The sequence below is a fragment of the Meriones unguiculatus genome, chromosome 14, assembly GCF_030254825.1.
Source record: "Meriones unguiculatus strain TT.TT164.6M chromosome 14, Bangor_MerUng_6.1, whole genome shotgun sequence".
Lineage (NCBI taxonomy): Eukaryota > Metazoa > Chordata > Mammalia > Rodentia > Muridae > Meriones > Meriones unguiculatus.
The window spans coordinates 28,568,428-28,587,829 of NC_083361.1; positions in this window are offsets into that span (position 1 = coordinate 28,568,428).

Sequence of the window (19,402 nt, forward strand, 5' to 3'; positions counted from 1 at the left end):
CTTCCCCTCACTCCATGAGCTGTCTTTTTGCTTTGTTGATGGTATCCTTTGAAATACAAAGGATTTTCCTTTCGAGTTCGCTTTTTTTCTTTCTTTTGTTGCGTAGGCGTTTGATGTCATATCTAAGACTCCATTGCCTAACCCAAGGTCATGAAGATTTTTATCTGGGTTTAATAATTTAAACGAATGTGTTTGTGATACTTTTGTATGAAGCATAAAAGTCTGTAATAGTTCAAGTTATCCAATGTTTAACATGGAGCTAGGGAGACAGTTTAGTTGGCACAGTGCTTGCCATACAAGCACAGGGCCGTGAGAGCAACCTCCAGAGCCCACATTCAAAAGCCTAGGGTAGAGACCAGCCAACAAACACCCCAACACCAGGCAGAAGAAGCCTCCTTTTGAGTTGTTGGTCAGAGTTGTCCAAAAGATTCCCAAAACTTTACAGGCTGCTGTTGCCCTTGGTGGTCCCCAGAGATGGAATGTAAGTCCGTTTGGTCCCCAGAGATGGAATGTAAGTCTGCCAAAGACACATGTGCTTCAGGCAAAGGGCCTTGTAAAATGGCAGAGTGGCAGCTGCCAGAGGCAGGGAAGCAGGAAGCTTCCTGTTGCCGAGTAAGGTGGAGTTTCAGTTCTGCTAGAGTTTGAAAACAGATTGCACAACATGAGCGTAGAAAGCGCTTAACAGTTCTGTATTGTGTCCTTAACCACGGCTAAGCCAGTGTGGTGCCAGCTGGGCAAGTCTCTGGGCTTTGCCTCTGAGGGGCTAATTGAGATGGGAAGACCTACCTTAAACGTGAGCAGCTCTGCGGGGTGACTGAATAAAAACGAGGTGAGCTGGCACCAGCCCTCACCTGACTGCAGATGCTGCAAACAACTGCCTCACACTCCAGGCGCCATGCCCTCCCCATTGGGATGGACTGTGCCCTCAAACTGCTAGCAAAAACAAGGCCTTCCTCCCTTAGGCAGCTCCTGCCTGGTATTTTATGGCAGCCACAAGAAAAGTAACTAAAACGGACAGTAAATTTCCTAACACAGGTATGTGGCACAATGAAGTCTTTCCTCCCTACTAACTTACCACCCCTCTAAAAAAAGTCTCAAAAAAGAAACCTGCAGTAAATGTTTGAGATGGGACAGAGAAACTCCCAGGCGCCATCTTTGAAGACAGCAGCACACTTCCCCTCCCAGGGGGCAGGGCAGTTTGACTCATTACGTGTACCAGAAAAGTTTGGGCCGCAGCTGGACTGCTCAGGTCACCAAAGGAGAAACTCTACCAGGCTGATACCCTCCTACCTGGCCCCTCCTCATGGAAGGGCTCAATGTCTCCACCTCAGTGTTGGACAAATATTTAAAGACTGTTTTGCAGAAGTGCCCTCAAATTATGAGTCTTCCTGGAGTGCCCACACGTCCCCAACCAGCTCCAGGATCCTGGGAAGCCAAGGGCTCTCCAGCCAGTCTCACTAATTAGCAAGAGTTGAGCTTTTCGCTGTGTCCACAAACAGTATGGATTGCAGCATTTCTGCTTAGCTGATCGGAAAATTGTAACACTCTGGTTTCAGTGTTTTCGGCAGCTTATAGCCGAGTATTCATTAATTATGCAAAGCAGGCTTCTGGGGACCAATTCTATTGAGTTAATTAATATTGAGTGCTGCTGGCCAATTAGCAGCCTTCTTGCTTCTTTTGGAAGGTTGCTATGGGATCAGCCAACCAGGGCTGGCTCCTCTCACGTCTTCTGTCTCTGACTCCATCTCCCCTCCATGACAGTAGCCATGCACAATTGGCTCAGTCAAGCCAAAGTCATGGGCCTCCTTTCCTTTCCTGAGCTAGTTGCATCCTGGCCACCAGGGGACAGTCCATGTAGGCACTGTCCTGTGGAGTTGGCAGGCTCTCATTGAATTGCAGAACCCCCAGCCCTAGGCCTTCCCCCAGACCGCAAGAGGGGAAAAAAATTGCATTTTCACAAAATCTCCCATGCCTCCAATGCATATTAAAATAAGAAACCATTGATGTGCAAAATCCATCCAAGACCCTTCACCTCACCATCCCTATCCCTTCTGAATCTAGCAACATCCTGATCATTGACTCTAGACTCCCATGCTTTCCTCCATCCCTGTAATCTTTCCTTGCTCCCTATTATCAACTCCAAAATGTGAGCCTTGCATAGCTCATGCCTATGGGAGACCTCTGCAGTATTGGCCATGCCAGAATCCCATATTCTACCCTTTTGTAGCTCCCTTTTCTTAACCAGGATAGAAGCACACCAGAGTCTCTTTCTTCATTCATCAGTATCTCCTCTCTTGACCCATGTAGATCATTTTACAAATTCTGAGGTTTCTGGGTGACTGAGAAACCCTCTACCTATCCCCTGCTGCCTTCTTACAAACTGCCTCTTGTCAAACTTGTCTCTTCTGGTGGCCTCTCCTCTCCTCTTACCCCACAGAGAATGCAAACCAACTGGACACCACTGTTTTGTTGTTTTGTTTTGTTTTGTTTTGTCTCCTTCTAACTTACTTGTGCCTTCATGCTTCCTCTTTCCCCAAATCTGAGGATGCCAACCCAAGGCATCACCCTGCCAGGCCCTGTGTCATCTGACCACACTCCTGGCACTCATTAAGTTGTCAGGTCTTACCAACCAATCAGAAGTTCCCAAAACACAGTATGTTCTTTCCTGTCCCCAGGACTCCATTTCTTCTGCCTCTGGTGTCTCTCACACTCTTCTGGTTAACTGTTGGTCATCCTGTAGAAGTCACTTCCAATTCTATCTCTTTATGAGATTTTTCTTAACTCTGCTTCTACTATGACTTAAATATCTTTTGTGTGTGCTCCTAGCAACATTTTAAATAATTATCTGTATAATTATTTAAAATAATTATTTCCTATGTGTGTGCTAAGTATCTGCCCTGCCTTACCTCCTCTGGTCTGTAATTAACCTTTGCAGAACCATTACTGTTTAACCTCATTTTATAGGGGAAACTGAAGTTCAAAGTGGTCAAGTAACATTGCCAAGGTCATATTTATCATAGGAGTCAAGCTGAGATCTGTGACTTCAAACTCCAGTACGCTGATGATGATGGCACAGACTCCGTGCCCACAACACATGGTACTTACCAAGGCTCTATCTCCAGTTTTTGAAGCTTTGGATCATGTGTTTGTCTCTACCTGTCTCTCCTAGTAAAATCAATGAAGTCCCTGAATTCATGCCTTTTGACTTACCAAGGCTCTATCTCCAGTTTTTGAAGCTTTGGATCATGTGTTTGTCTCTACCTGTCTCTCCTAGTAAAATCAATGAAGTCCCTGAATTCATGCCTTTTGACTCTTATTAGCATGGCTCAGGGCTCTGCGTATTAGCTGAAAAGTGAGTGTCTTAGCTTGGTTCAGCTGCAATAACAAAACAAAAACAACTTCAATAGAAGACATTAGCTTTGTGGAGACATGAACTCCAAGATGTGAGTTCCAGTGGGGTTTGGTACCTGTGTCTCCTCTTCCAGGCTGGCAGTTGTTCTTTGCCATTTCTTCAAAGAGCAGAAAGATTCCTGGTTCTCCTCTTCCTTTTCCAGGGTATCAGCTCTGCTGCTTTAAACTGAATTTTTATGATCTCATTTAATCCTAATCACCTAAGAATCCTAAAGATTTAAGGGTTAAATAGAACTGGTAATTGGGCCCAAGACTTTGTGAGTGCTGGGTAAAGGCTCTATCACTAGGCCAATTACCCAGCTCTAAGGATTTAAGGTTTATGTGTAAACTGGATGAACAAGATTAGGTTCATAGCAATGACACACACTACCCTACTGTGTCTATGGCCAGGAAAGTATCAAGGAGGAGGAATCTTAGAGGACACACAGATAATACATTGATTGAAAGTACGGCATAAGAGTATTTCTGTATGGAGCATAAAAACATGGGAATAGGATTGTATGATGTGGTCAGACCCAGAGTGCTTGGAAGATGAGGGCCTAGGACCTGAAGGCTCCACTCAGGACAGATGGTGCATCAAAGACGGCACAGCTTCTCATCTCTCCCATCACTGCTGGATGGGAGACTGGTGGACTCAGCTGAAAATTACTGCATCCTAGCTCATCGGGAAGAGGGTAGTGACGGATTAGTAGTGTCTGCTCTGACACTGGGTAGAGGGGAATAAGGGGCGACAAGAATTCTGTGGATTTGCCTGTCTGCTAGAGAGCTTGCCTCCCTAGTATAGGTACTTGTAGGAGGTCTCACAGATGCACACAGATCCACCAAAATGCCCCACTGTCCCCCAAAGAGCCTCCATGCTTTCTCTTCCTGCTCTCCTTTTTTCCTGACTTGGACTATGATCTGAAGCCCTTCCTGCTGCCCAAGCTGCAGGCTCACAATTGTAAAAAGCTTCCAAGCAGGGCACCATTTCCCATTGTGCCCAGAGTACTCTGCCAGCCAAACAGAGAGTGTTCCACCCGGAGCTGGACAAAGCAAAGAATTCCAAGTCTGTATCCATCTCTTTCCCATGGCTCCAAAGCAGCTCCGCTGGTGCCGACAGCTTGTCAGTGTCTGTTCTCCTGACTTCGCCTCCTAGTTCAGCACTCACGCTCCACAGGGCCAGGCAGGAACAGCAGACATATCTTTTGTCCTGGTCTGTGTTCCCTCCTGTAGCCTCTGATGGCAGCCACCTGGAAAACCAGGTCTCCTTATATATTCATGGAAACCAGCAGGTCCTGGCGAAACGAGTGGTGGCCATACTGTGAGCCCTGATTGCCCATCAGAACACTATTCCAGGGAGTTAGACTAGGAAACACAGATTATACTGCACAAATTCCTCCCCCATCTAAGCCCTGGTGACCCTGCAGAGCAGGCTAGTTATTTTATTAACTGCAATAAATAATCTTCACTGTGCAGATCCCCCATTGCTGAGCACTCTGCGTGTGTTGTCATATTGACCCTCAGAGTCCAAGGTTGTGTGGTGTGCCCTGGGTTGTGACAATGTTCCTGTATGTTGCTACTATTCTCTGTTGTCCTTCCTCAGAAAGCAAGGGGGGAGGGGGTCTCCACGCACGTGAGCCAAACTTCAAAATGGAATCAGCTTCTTCCCTCCACTTCCAAATGCCACACTAGAGACATTTTAGTAATTACAGAAGGTAAGACACTCTCCTCTCACAATGGCGGTGACTGGCACCTTCCGGCTTTCTCTGTGTATGTTCAAGCTTCACTACAATCCTGTGAGACAGATACTACTAAGATCAGAGGACTGGTGCAGTGAAGGGTTAAACAACCTGCCCATGGCCAAAGTGATAGATGCAGACAGTCAGATAGATGCAGACATACACCACACCACATGCACACACACACACACACACACACACACAAAGAGTCTGGTTGGCCTTCAGAGTACATTCACACAGATGTCTCCTGAGATGCTGGTGATGAGCTACGTCATTAGGCTTGAGGTTAACACAAGGTCCTATTTGCTAATCATGCTGGATTAAGCAAAGCCAGCTGTGTTTCTGAAACTCTGTAGGGTTTAGAATATATTCAGATAGCAACTGAGTCCCTAAATGGATAAAAGAAGAGAATCACCAAATTCCCCTCCCTAGGGTGCCACGTGGGGCACACAGGTGGCTACTGTCTGCAGCTTGAACTCCAATCTTTCTCTCTCCCCAGCCTCCCAGCTGAGGCCTCTCCCTGCAGGCCCCACCCAGCTCAAGTCTGCAGCCAGGAAAAAGAACAGTTAAGTAGCAGCCCTCTCCCCGGGGCCACTCTGGCTCACAGTCTTCTGTGTCCACAGTTTGGCTTCATCTAAACCTCTTGTCCGGATTCCCCACCAAGCACTTAAGTTCTGTGCTGGATCTGAACCTGACTCTACCCGGCAGACTCCTGACCTTTGTCCTTCGCTTGTCACTTCTCCCAGAGATGGTGTTCTACCCCCAGATTCTTGGCCCCTTCCTGGAACTTCCTGCAGCCAGAATGTTCACTGGGAATGCTGCCACCTCTCTCCCTTAAGTGGTGAGAAGTATTGGGCCTTCCCTTGACATTTTGCTGGCTGAGTGGGATGGAAGCTATGCTGGCGGCTTAGGCTTCAGAAGACAGACCACACAGCAACCCAGTCAACAGCTTTGAATCTCATACGCCATTATAGCTTCAGAAACACTCCCCGAGAGATTTTTCTAATGTGCGCAACTGAGTAAGAGGCGATGGAAACGATAATATGTGGCTGCCGTCACTCTGTGCAGAAAGTTGCACCTTTTTTCTTTTCCTGAGACAGGTCCTCATGGAGCCCAGGCTGTTCTTGAACTCAGTGCAGAGCTGAAGATGACATTGGGTTTCTGATTCTCCTGCCTTTACCTCCCACGTGATAAGATCACAGGCATGTACCACTACACTTAACTCATGCAGTGTTGGGGATCCAACATAGGGCTTCACGCAATCTGCTTCGTGTCTCCTACAACTGAGCTGTACCTCAAGCCCAAGACATTGTATCCTGATACCAAAAACAGAGCTGGGCAATCTTAGCATTTGAAAAAAGGAAAGTGAGTCAGTGGGGAAGTGCACACATTTCGCTACTTTTACCAATAGCTGGTGGAAAATGCTCGTGGGTTACTGCTGATCCAGGCCTGGAATATTAGGACCACTACCCTGTCCCAGAACCCACTTTGTAGCTGAGGCTGGCCTTGAACTCACAGAGAACCGCCTGCTTCTGACCCCAAGCTCTGGGATTAAAGGCATGCACTACCACCGTGCGGCTAGATCTGTATCTCTTATCCATTAATTCAAAATGAACCAAAGACCTTAGTATAAGACCTGAAACTTTGAAACTACTGGGGTAAAACACATGAAGACATAGGCAAAAAGCAAAGACTTTCTGAACAGGAGTCAACAGCACAGAAAATAACCCCAAAACAGAAAACCAGGAGTGCACAAAATTAAGAAGCCTCTGCACAGTGAAGAGAACAGTCAGCAGTGTGAAGAGGTAATCTACACGATGGAGAAAGAAATCTTTGTCATCTGCATCTCAGACAGAGGGTTAATACACATAATCAATAAAAAGCTACAAAATTTAAACAACATCATCCAGTCCATAAATTAGGTAATAAACTGAACAGACCGTTCTTAAAAGTAGAAATAGGGATGGCATCATGCTTGAAAACTGTTCCACACTCTGAGCCATCAGAGGAATACAAATTAAAACTGCTTTGAGATCCCACCCCAGTCAGAATGGCTCTCATGGAGAAATCAGATGAACAAAGGCAGATGAGGCTGCGTGAGAGAGGAGCCCCATTCTTTGCTGGTGAGAATGTGAACTGGTGTGGCGGTTAAAGAAGTCAATGTGCAGATTTCCCAAATAGCTAAAAATAGAACTATCGTATGTTCCAGCTCCACCTCTCCTGGGGATAAATCTGAAGGATCGTAGGTCAACATGCCACAGAAACCATAGCACACCCATGCTGAACTGTTTGTAATAGCCAAGAAATCAACCCTGCCTAGATGCCCACCAATAGATGAGTGGATAAGAAAATGTAGTCCGTTTACACAATGGAATCTTACACAGCCATAAAGAAAACTTAAATCACGACTTTTACAGGGAAAATGGTTGTGACTAGAGATCATTATGTTAAGAGAAATGGGCCAGACTCTAAAAAAAAAAAATGCATCATGATTTCTCTCATCTACAGAACCCAAATATAACATAATGTGTCTACACACATGCCCCCCTCCCTGCTCTGTGTGGTGTGGTGTGGTGTGGTGTGGTGTGGTGTGGTGTGTGTGTGTGTGTGTGTGTGTGTGTGTATATGTGTGCCATGAAACTAAAAAGAGGAATATGAAAGAGGAGGAAGAGATGTGTGGAAGATAGAAACAGAGTACTGGGATACGCATGATAGACAGATAGAGGCTGAGACCAGCTGGGGAAAAGGATGTGATCTGGAGGAGGAGGGGAGAGAGCATGGGGAAGGCGTGACGGAGAAAGAGCAAAACACAGAACGCATATTATGAAGCCACCGTGCTAAAACCCATCTTTTATATGCTAACCTAAGAAAAAGTTTAAAAGAAAGGAAGAAAAGTTGGCCCTACCCCACATGCTGTCTGGACTCAGGGCAGCACCTCAGAGCCTGTGTGGCAATGGGAGGGGTTGGGGGAATATGCCATCTTCATGAGTCTCTGTCTTAGTTACTGTTCTATTACTGTGAAGAGACACCATGATTAAGACATGTTGTTGATAATTTGAAAGTATGTTCTAATGATGCTTATTATTAGCTTTATAGTAATTTTGGCAATATTATCTAACCTGCTATCAAATCAATAAGGACACAGACGCCTGACAGACTTTAAAATGGCCTTATCTTACCTGAGTCAAGACAGCCCTTACTTCCTACGCTACCTTTACCTCCAAGTCCCCATCCCACAATACGCACTCTAATACTTTCTATCTGAGCTACTTCCCAGCTCAAAATACTTGCTAATATTCTTCATCTGGCTGTTTTCCTCCCTCCGTGCTGGCCATGTGCTCTTCTCCATGTTAACCCATTGCAGCCCAGTCCTTTCTTCCTCTTCCAATACCTGCCCCCTTCTCCTTCCCATGCTCCTCCTCTCCTCAAAGCCTTTGAACTTTGGCTGCACCTACGCTACCCTGCCTAGGTGTGTAGGCAATCAGGAATAATTGGGAAAAATCCTTCTCGCCACACAGTTACAAGAGCTAGTTCAACACTTTCAGCAATGCCCGTGGAAGAGCAGTAGCCAGATCTCAAGGCACTGAAGTCAGCATTGAAAACACAGTTGACCTTCCTCCAATGAAGACAACTTATAAAAAAAAATCATTTAACTGGAGGCTTGCTTACTGCTTCAGAAGGTTGGTCATGGTTATCACTTCAGGGAGCACGGCAGCGGGAAGGCAGACATGTGATGGAAAAGCAGCTGACAGTTGATATTTGATCTTCAAGTTTCAGGCCAAGAAAGAAACACTAAGCCTGCCATGGACATAAAACCCAAAGCTCACCCTCAGTGACACACTTCCTCCAAAAAAACCACATCTCCTAGTCCTTCCCAAATAGTTCCACTGAGGATCAAGCATCTAATATGAACCTGTGGGGGGCTGTTCTCATTCAGACCACCACAGGCTCCAAGCATCAGTGACCTCATTCATCTCTTTGTGTTGAAGGTTAATCCATTTGACCTTAAAGGTTCTCTGTGACTTCCCACTCTTTTCATATCTTTAAAAAGTTCTTAATTTACTCTACAATGTTTGGTGCCATTTGAGCCTGATCTTGTGCAGGCTGCTGTGACCTACCAAGAACCAGCCAGTCTGCCTTTCAATCCCTCCACAGGTACTTGTGTTCAGCCAGACCTATCTGTACCTGTTTTCTTTGCCTCCTCCATCTCTTCATCCTCTATTCCTGCTTCAGAAGTCATTAAGGAGATGCCTTCTTCCCATGATGCCTCATTGTAAAGCTAGGCTCTCCCATGGAGTTGACCATCAGCCACACACAGCCACTGAGTGTTGGAAACATGGTGAGTCTGAACTGAGAAGTGCTGGAAACACAACATACAGGCTATGTTTTCGAAAGCTTGATTAGACTATAAGACTATGGAATATGTCACCGAAAATGTTAATATTGGTTATGTGCTAAAAGGACACTATTTTAGATATGCTGGGTCAAATATGTTGGTCCTGAGTTCACCTTTTTATTTTTCTAGTGTACTACCAGAAATTTAAAATTTTTTAATTCTATGTGTATATCTGTAACTGTGAGTGATTATGTGCATGTGCAGTTGAGTGCCTACAGGAGCCAAAAGAAGCATCAGATTCCCTGGAGTTGAAGTTATGGTGGTTCTGAGCTGCCCAGTGTGGGTGGCGACATGCAAACTCTGGTCCTCTACCAGAGCGGAAGACACTCTTCACCGCGAGCCATCTCTCCAGTCCCAGAATTTTTCAAATGATGCATGTGGCTTGTATTCTGGATTACATCATACTTCTGTGGCATATGCTGCTCTAGAGAAGGTCACCCCAACACTTGCTTTGATGAAACCTTGCATTTTTCTCCCCAGTCCTTGCTATGCTTCATAATTCAGCATCTCCACTCCGCATAGACTCCAGAGGACACGGGGCATGTTTCCCTCTGCACTCTCTGCTGTTCAGACCACAGGCAATACAATAAAAGCACATAATAAACACACTTAACATATGAACGATGTCTAACATGTGTCAGACATATGAAAGAGTTGCTGGAGCAGCTAAGTGCGGGATATATGTATAGTACCTGGCACAGAGAAGGTACTCGGTAAGAGGTTTCTCCTCCTTTGTTGTCTCTAAGTGTAAGGTAGCAGGAAGCTTTGGCAATGGCCGTGTAAATGGAAGCATACTGCATTTGTTTAGTCATTAGCGGACCGTATCCTTGAAATACATCTCATATCTAAATGCATGTACACACTAACTACTCATGTCATTGAACTCTACCATCTGCTTTTGTAATCCGCGCAACCCAGGAGCTGGACTGAACTGAATGCATTTCCATAATGTGGATCCGGCCCAGAGACATGTGATCCGCAAATACAAAAGCAACTGTGTCACATCACAAGAACAGTTTTCATGCCACTGTCTCCAAGACTGGAGCTAGGGACATATGAACATTTGTTCCTAATTAAAACAACAAAAAAAATCTGTCTCATTTATTCTTACCAATAAATCCAAACCTCAGTTCCTAAGGTGCTACATGTCATGTTTCATTTGAGAAGGGAATCACTCCATCTCCATGGTACCCAGGACGCAGCCCAGGTCTCTGTGCTGCATACAAGATGGCAGCTCCCATCCATCATGCATTAATGAGGCAGCAAGTCAAAGAACAGGCTGTTTAAAAACTTGGTAACAGCCCAGCACCTGTCAGACCACAGACCAATTGAGCTGAAAGCCAAGGTGTCTCTGCTAAGAGCGGTGATGGTGGGAGAGTCCGAATCTGGAACTAGCAATCAGTGGCTCCTGAAAAAGACTCCTCCCCAGGTCCTGGCCACAGCATCTGGGCCTGGAAACCAGGCACCGTCCTGTCTCTTCCCCTTCCACCTGCTCCCTAAAGCAGGTTCATCAGTCATGTTCTTCAGAGCTGTGGAAACCAAAGTTTTCACGGTGTCTCCAGCCTGTAGATGGTGACCATTCTCTGCCCCTTCTTATGTGGCTAAACTCTGAAGCATGTGGAACTCAGTGTCCACAGGCCTTTCTGTTGCCTTCTTTCTCCCCCACCCATAGTCATACTTCAATCATGAAAAGATTCAGCCTGGTACAGTAGGGCTGTTACCAATAGGCTGTCTGGGGTTCTTTTTTAATTATTATTTATTTTACAGATATGGCTGTTTTGCCTGCATGGATGTCTATATAACACATGTGTACAGTGCTCTTGGAGGCCAGGGAGGGTATCCGATCATGTGGAACTAGAGTTACAGACAGCTGTGAGCTGCCATGTGGGTACTGGAGATGGAACTGGGTCCTCTGGAAGAGCAGCTCTGGAAGAGCTCTTAATCACTGAGCCATCTCTCCAGCCCTGCCTGGCTTTTTTGTTTGGTGGTTTTGTTTGTTTGTTTGCTTGTTTGTTTGTCTGTTTTGCTAGGTCCTGACAGAAATGTGGCTAATATGACTAGGCTGAGGGCTGCTTCATAAATGCTGGCAATTCCAGGTCCTCAAGTGCCAAGAGCCTATGGGGTACAGTAACAGACCTAAGCCTTATGGCTCTTAGTCCTTAGAACAAGCGGCTTATGGCACTAAGCTCGAAAGGCCAGCGACTTACAGCTCCGGGTTTTCAAGCCTTGATCAGCCAGGTCCCCACATGATATAGCCCAGAGCAGCACTATCAGCAGCAGGCAGTGGCCCATCAGCCTTCAGCAGCCGCTGGTGTTTGAGTTCTCAGATAGCACTCTTGTTCTGGTGACTGAGGCTCACAGCCTTGTAACTTCCGCTCCTCACAACCTCCTGCCTGTCACAGACTTGGCTTTCCCCGCCTCCCATTGTTCTTTCACCTTGGCTGCCTCTCCTCCCTGCAGCTGCTGCTGCTGGTCCCTCTCTGGAGTTCTTCAGCCACCTTCTCCTCCTCCTCTTTCTCCTCCTCTGCTGCTACAACCACTGCTGCTTGCTGCCACCACCAATGCCGCCTCTGCCACCACTGCAGTGATGTCACTCATTTACAAAAAAAAAAAGGAATTGAAGACATAAAACTAACATTCTCAACAGCATTTAATGGTGGTTAGCAGTATTTATCAGTGCTTAGCAGTATTTAACTCCTACACCAGTATTTTGGGGAAAATCAGGTCCCTCTGATGCACAGGTTCTCAATCTGTGGGTCATGACCCCTTTGGGATCAAATCGCCCTTTGTTGGTCACCTAAGACCAACTACATGTCAGATATTTACATTATAATTTATAACAGCGTCAAAATTACACTTACAGAGTAGGAATGAAAATAATTTTATGGTTGGGGAGGAACTCTATTAAAGGGTCGCAGCATTAGGAAGGTTGAGAGCCGCTGCTCTACAAAGGCCTGTTTACTTAGCGGCTTTCGGGGGCATACGCTCTTACTACATCCTCACACTGCAATTGATCAGTGCTGCTCTTATAGTAGAAAAACAGCCTCAGTCAATATGTAATGAGAGGTATGGTAGGTGTTAATCAAACTTTATTTACAAAACCAAGTGGCAGATAAGATTTAGCCAACCAGCCTTGCCCTGAGAAGAATGAATACAAATTCAAGTGGCAAGTAGAACTTTAGTTATTAAATGGGCTATGTTAGGACCTGGTGGGTGGGGCAGCGTGACATAAGACAGAAAGGAACAGGAGACAATGGGGCTGGTGGAGAAGGAGTAGGGCCTGATGAAATAGAGTAAAACAGAGTATTTGGCGTTTACCCTCATGGAGAAATAAGCATTGTTTTATTAATATCGTGTAACAGATGTATTTATCCAAATATGCCAATAATGTACAGCTGTCAAAAAATATTCCAAGCATGAATGGGGACTTCATTCATGCCAAGGCCACAGCCCTAGCAGAAGAGTTCTTGGTGGTTGGCAGCTGCTGAGGGAGGAAGAGCCGCGTTGCTCTGAGAGCATGGCCACTGGAAGGCCACCATGCTCCACTGGTTGGCCCCAGAGCTAATATGGCAAATATGGGCAGCTCTAAATGAACTCAGAGGGTTTTTAACAACAAACTAAAAAGAGAACATGAAGTTAGGAGGGAGGCAGAGTTGGGAAGTGTGGTTGGAATTTTGGAATTTTAGTTTCTTTAAAAAAACACAGAAATACAATAAGAATGTTTTTGTTTTAATCCCAGGTGTGGGGTTATGGGACTTTTTCACAGCAGCTGACTATGGTTTGCCGTGTGTTCTGGTATGTTCTAAGCCCAAATCTGATCCAGGCCTTCTCCCCCTCCTTTCCTTTACCATGAGGATGGGAGGAGAGTGGCCTCTTGTAATGACAAAGAACACTGGAGGATTACCTTCCTCCATCCCACCCTCCAGCCTGTCCTGGAGCAGCTGGTTCTAGCTCTGAGGCAGGAGGGCAGTTCTGTCAAGAATTACTCAAACCTGTTGATTGTACTCATTAGATATAGAAGTGATTTTATCCAGGGAATGTGATAACCCATAAGTTTGTATCTACGGAGCTGTTGGCCATTAACCCTAACCCAGCAATATCTCCTGGCATTCCTGCCCCCCCCCAAAAAAAAAAAACCCTTTAATTTGTTAAATGTTCTTTGCACTGATTGTAACAACTTGCTAACTTTCTCACTAACTGACTAAAAGCCTCTCCTGATTTTTTTTCTCGAGGTGGATATGAGCAAATGTCCATTCCACCAAGGCAGAGCACTGGTGATGGACCAGTTCCTCCCCAGTCTGGCTCAGTGAACCACTGTGTGGTGGGCATAACGTTGAGGCATGTGCTGCACTAAAAGGCCCACCCCAGCATGAAGAAAGACTTGTGAGAGCTGCACACACACACACACACACACACACACACACACAGCTCCACCAGAGTCCCCTCCCCCCAGAAGTTATTACATGTATGACCTCGGGAAGGGGCCTCCTGAGCCTCAGCAGTCTCCCGAGATTCCTAAGTCTTAGGAACTTCCTTCCTCCCTCTGAGAGACACTGTTCCAATTAGCACAGAACATGAGCAAAGCTTTGCCATACATTCATTTTCTATTAGCATGCAAGTGACTGTGCTTCATTTTTGTAAAATCAGACCGTATCATTCCACTGGGAGTTTCTCTCACACACTGACCATTCCTGCTCTGTTTATGTGGAACTCTGCAGTAGCCCGCTTCCTCTTTGGACAGCACTGGTCCTTTTAAGAATGATCTTTTCATTTAGCTAGGATCTGCCTCTACACAGTTTCCTGCTTCTGTTAACTCGGAGCAAACAGCAAGGGTTCCAGAATTAGACAAACCTGGGCCCCGATCCCAGTCCCACCGTGCCGTGGCTGGGAAAGGTGTGTGATCTCCCCTCTGCCCCATTCTTCCTGATCCTCCAGGTATGAGAATTAAATGGGATGGCTCCGTAGAAAGCATTTAGCACAGTGCCCAGTCCACAGTGGGTTAGTTTATCTCCTTCTCCATCACCACCATTTTCTTATTCATTCACTTACTCTATAAAGGCAAGGCTCCACTGGCGAGGCTAGAGATGCGAACATGCATAACAAATAGTTCCCATTCTGCCCGTGCATGCAAATTAGCAGGAGAGAAAGAAATGTTTAAAAAGAAATTCTAATACAGCATGATAAGTACAACAATAGAATCCTGTAAATGCAGAGGAGAAAGCGATTCTCTCTGAGGCAGAAGCAGAGGTTGCTGCCAAAACAGGCTTCCCCGTGAAGACGATGCCCACGATGTGTTTGGAACAGAAATAAGGGCTTCCCTGGCATTCAGAGAGGGAAAGAAATTACAGATTTGAGAAACAGAATCTCGGGCTGTAGTTTGATGGAATACAAAAGGCAAACGAGACATAGAGAGACAGATGGATCTGAAAGGTTCACAGTGAACCATGGCATCAGTGAGCAAAGGAAGTGTAATTGTTTCTTTTGACACAGAAATGATGGAGAGCTTCTGAAAGATTTTAGACAGGGGTGATGTCACATGTATATTTTAGAAAGGTCACGGTGACATAATCTTTGAGAAATGAAGCAAGACCAAGGCTATAGAATGTTGTTGACAGTCCAGTCTAAATGATGAAGGGACAGGAGTGAAACTCAGAAACAGAGGGGAGAGAGAGGAAATTGCTCAGGAAACAAACATTTGGCAAGTGAGAGAAGAACAGCATGACCACCACCCTAAATACCTTCATCACATCCCAGGAGTCTGTTGCTAGAACAGGCTTCGATGCTGGCCAGGATCAGCCCTGTGACGGGTGTTCAATGATGAGGCCACCACCTAGTCTGTATTTTATGAGCACTTTGTACTTCATTCTATAGAAAGGAATCTACACGCACACACTGCTGATAGTTTGTTTTGAATGGACCATCAATCTAGATTACATCCAAATTGCTGGCTCAGGAGAAACACAAGACTCAGTGGCCTTAGTGTTTGTGGCCCCTGCCTCTGCTACAGAGAGGCAAAGACAAGGAGAGAAGCACCAAGGCCACGCATCTCATATAGATTGACCACCGGACCAGAGGGGCAAGGTAATCTCTGGGATGACTGTCTGACTTTGTTTCCCCTCTCTACATAACCAGCCCGGTGGGATGGAATTTGAATCTTTGGGATGCTACTCCACTGTCTTCTCAAAGTGCAACTCTCAGGATGAAACACAGCTTAAAGAGGTTGTGTCTATGCATCAGACAGACACAGACCACCACCGACACACCCGCCAGAGCCACAGACGCAGCTTCACGTGCAAAGCTCTGAGAGAATTGATGAAACACGGAGATGCTTTCTCTCCTGAATTTTAGCAAGAAAATGCTATCAGACGGTGTGTTTATTTCTTTTTTGTCACTGTAGAAAATGAATGAGGCAACTTAATAGCAGAACCAGCTGAAGGGAGGAAGGGTTTGCTCGGGCTCACAGCTCTGTTTCATAGCACGGAGGACGGCATGCGGGAACAGGCCTTTGGCGGCAGGGGTATTTCACAGCGGCATCTTGCATCCTCATGGAACACAGAGCTGAGTTCAGGCTGGAACCAGAAGCAGCTCACCTTTCTAGGCCTTTCCTCAGCAGCCCATACTGGCCCCCAGCAGGCGACACTGCACTGCTCGCCTGGCCTCAGTCCCAAAGGTGCAATTTCTCAAACATCTGTTCACATGCCTGAGCCTATGGGGGAACATTTTGTATTCAAACTGTAGTGGTTGGGATATGTAAATGAGAGTGACAGACAAAAAAAAAAAAAGTACGGGAGCCATGAAGAAAGATTTGGGGCAGACGTGACAGCAGCCACCTCCACTGAAGAACTGGACACTCTGCAGCCCAGTGGCCTCATCTCAGCTCCTCTAGGCTCCTTACAGCCAACCTTGGCAGCCCTTGAAGGCACCAAGAAAAAGGACTCATCTAAATGCACAAGGGTTTGAATGCAAGTCTTACCTCCTCAAATCTTCTCTTCTGCAACCTCATCCCTCAACTCTTCCTCAACAACAAGATTTCTCTTTTCTCCCCACCTTAATTTTCCCCCTTGTACACACCCCTAGCTGCTCTTGTCTCATGGCCTCAAGATCTAAAGTCAAGTCATCTAAGTTGTTTCCAATTCGTTTTTCTAATGTATCACATGTATTCATTATTTGTTTGCTTGCTTGCTCAGAGGAAGTGGAGGCACGTACATGCCATGTACATGTGGAGAGCAGAGAACAATTTGCATGAATTTTTTCTCTCCTTCTACCATGTGGGCCCTTGTGGTTCCGAGTTCCCCTCTGTCCCTGGGGGTGGCCAGGCACCACCAGACACCAAGCCAGGAAGAATGAAGCAGAGTCCCAAATGGGTGGGGTTTGAAGGATCCAGGTCCAGCTGAGTGCTGAGTGGGAGAGGAGCCTTCTCCGATGAAACAGCAGCTCTTAGACAGTATTAGGTAAAACAGCTTATGCACCTTTATTCAAGGTAGACGAGGACTATATAAACCTTGGGGAGTAAGAAGGGCTTTTAGGGTGAGCAGGTACCATTGTTTGGGGCTGGGTTGGTAATGATGCTCTATTTACATGGAGAGGAGTTCCAGGTGCCAGGCTACATGACTGCTGGGACTACTTTGAGAATTGCAGGGTTGGGGGTCACCAGGCTATGTGCCCCAGGGCATGTGGGGACAGAAGCAGGGAGAGAGTGCTCCTATAGGAATAGGACTGGTCTCAGGGTGAGAATTTTGCTCTCAATTTTGAGACTTGCGAGTTTGGACACATCTCTGACCTCACTCTAGCTCCATGCCTGTTTTCCCTGATCATCCCGTGCCGCACAGGTCCTGGAGGTTGATGAGGTCATCAGCCTTGGCAGCAAGTGCCTTCACTCACTGAGTCAGCTCACCAGCACTTCCTCCCCAAGTCTTGACTCAGCTGTCTCCCATTGATCTCTCCTCCCCCATCCAAACTTTAAGTTATTCTGAACTTCATTAGCTCAAAGGGGAAAAATGACTAAATGTGACAGAAACCAGTGGAAAGTCACGCGAGTAGGCGAGAACAAGGAGAATCTATATTACTTGCTGGAAAGAGAGACCTTATGTTAACATCAATTCATGGATGGTTCACCATGTCCCTGGCTTGGAAGGTTTGTAATAAGCTTATATAAGCAGATAGAAGATCTACAGGAAGCTGGTACCCACAGGCTAGTCCATGAATATCCCAAAGAGTGACTAATGTAAGTTCTTTTGCTCCATGAAGACCAATATTCTCCTTATTCATTTCCAAATTCTAAGTGTCTGGACTAATGTCAATCAAATACAAGGAACTCAGCAGCTGTGAGAAGATGGATGCAGCAAATCCACAGAGAAGTGTCTAAAGACAGGTCAGAGTTCTCTGTCTGCAGCTCACTATCATGAACAAGTCAATGAAAACATGCAGAGATTTTTGGGACAAATGGATAAAATGGGAAGTTTCAAAGTATCTGAAGAGACCAGAGAAAAATGGTCATTGTAAGGAGACATGTTAATAAAACCGTCATGCCAGGGGATGAGGGATACGGGCTTGGCAGTGCTCTCGGGAAATAACCACCTTTCTAAATTGACCATCAACTCAGTAGGAATTTGAGGAACAGAGAAACAGCTGAGAAAGTAACCGATAGCAAGGCACCGAATCCACAGCGGGAGAAAGCGATGGGACGGTACCCAGCGCGTCGACCTGAGCACCTCCACCGTCCTGTGGCTGGTAGTTGAACTATGGAAGAGGAGGGAAACGGAGCATGTGGGGGAAAGTCGAGGGACCAGAGGGGCTCAATGTAGAGAAGTCCAAGGATGTATTCATCTGCTTGGATGTCATAAACGGAGTTATTTAAAACAGGAGAAACCTGATATGTGTCGTGCCCCCACCCCAGATTCCAAGAGAGCCTTCTTCCCTGCTTCTTCTGCCTCTGGTGGCCACAGGCACCCCTGGAGTTATGGCAACATCACAATAATCTCTGCCTGCTTCTTCTGTGTCTATGTGTTGCATTAGAAGGACACCAGATACATTTGACTAAGACCCAGGCCTAATCCAGTGTGGCTTCATGTAAACCAAGTCTGTCTGTAAGAAGCTTTTTTTTTTTTTAACAAGGCCACACTTTCAGGTCCTGGGGGTTAGCATTTCAACAGACCTTTTTGGATGACACAACTCAAGTTGCCAGAGAGCAAAAGAGTCATCTTCAAATATTTCTAAGAACATTGATGTGAAAGATTTGATCTGCACGGGGTCATAGCACTAACCTGAGAATGAGAGTGGGAGTGGGCTAGGAAGATGGTGTAACAAATAAAGTTCTTGTTGTGCAAGCATGGGGACCTGCGTTCGCATCTTCAGCATCCTGAAGTGTGTGTCTGTAACCTCAGGGACCAAAAGACAGACCCCAGGGGTTCACTGACCAGTCAGGCTGGCTGAGCAAGCTCTGGATAGATGAAACTTTGTCTCACATACAAGGCGGAAAGCAACTGAGAATAACAACCAATGTCAACCTCTGCCATACACACACACCCCACAGAATAGGAAGGATTAGTGGGTACAAAATATAGCTACTTATAAAGATGATTCTAAGAAGGCAAGCCGAAACAATTGTTCCCTCGCCCTGAAGCTAAGTCAGAGAAAGAGCAGGGTGGTAGCAGGAGACAGTTTTCATTCCCTAGAAGGAGATGGTGCTGCATGGCCTCATCCTGCTCTCCCTAACCTGATTCTCCTGTTCTCTGGTATAAGGGAACCATCTTCACCCAAGCTGAGTTTTAAGCTGCTGTTTCCAAGAGCTGATGTAAGAAGATGAGCTCGGAGATAGTGCCGGCTGCTGTGAGAAATGGAGCGTGAATCGTGGTTGCAGGAAATGAATATAAATTCA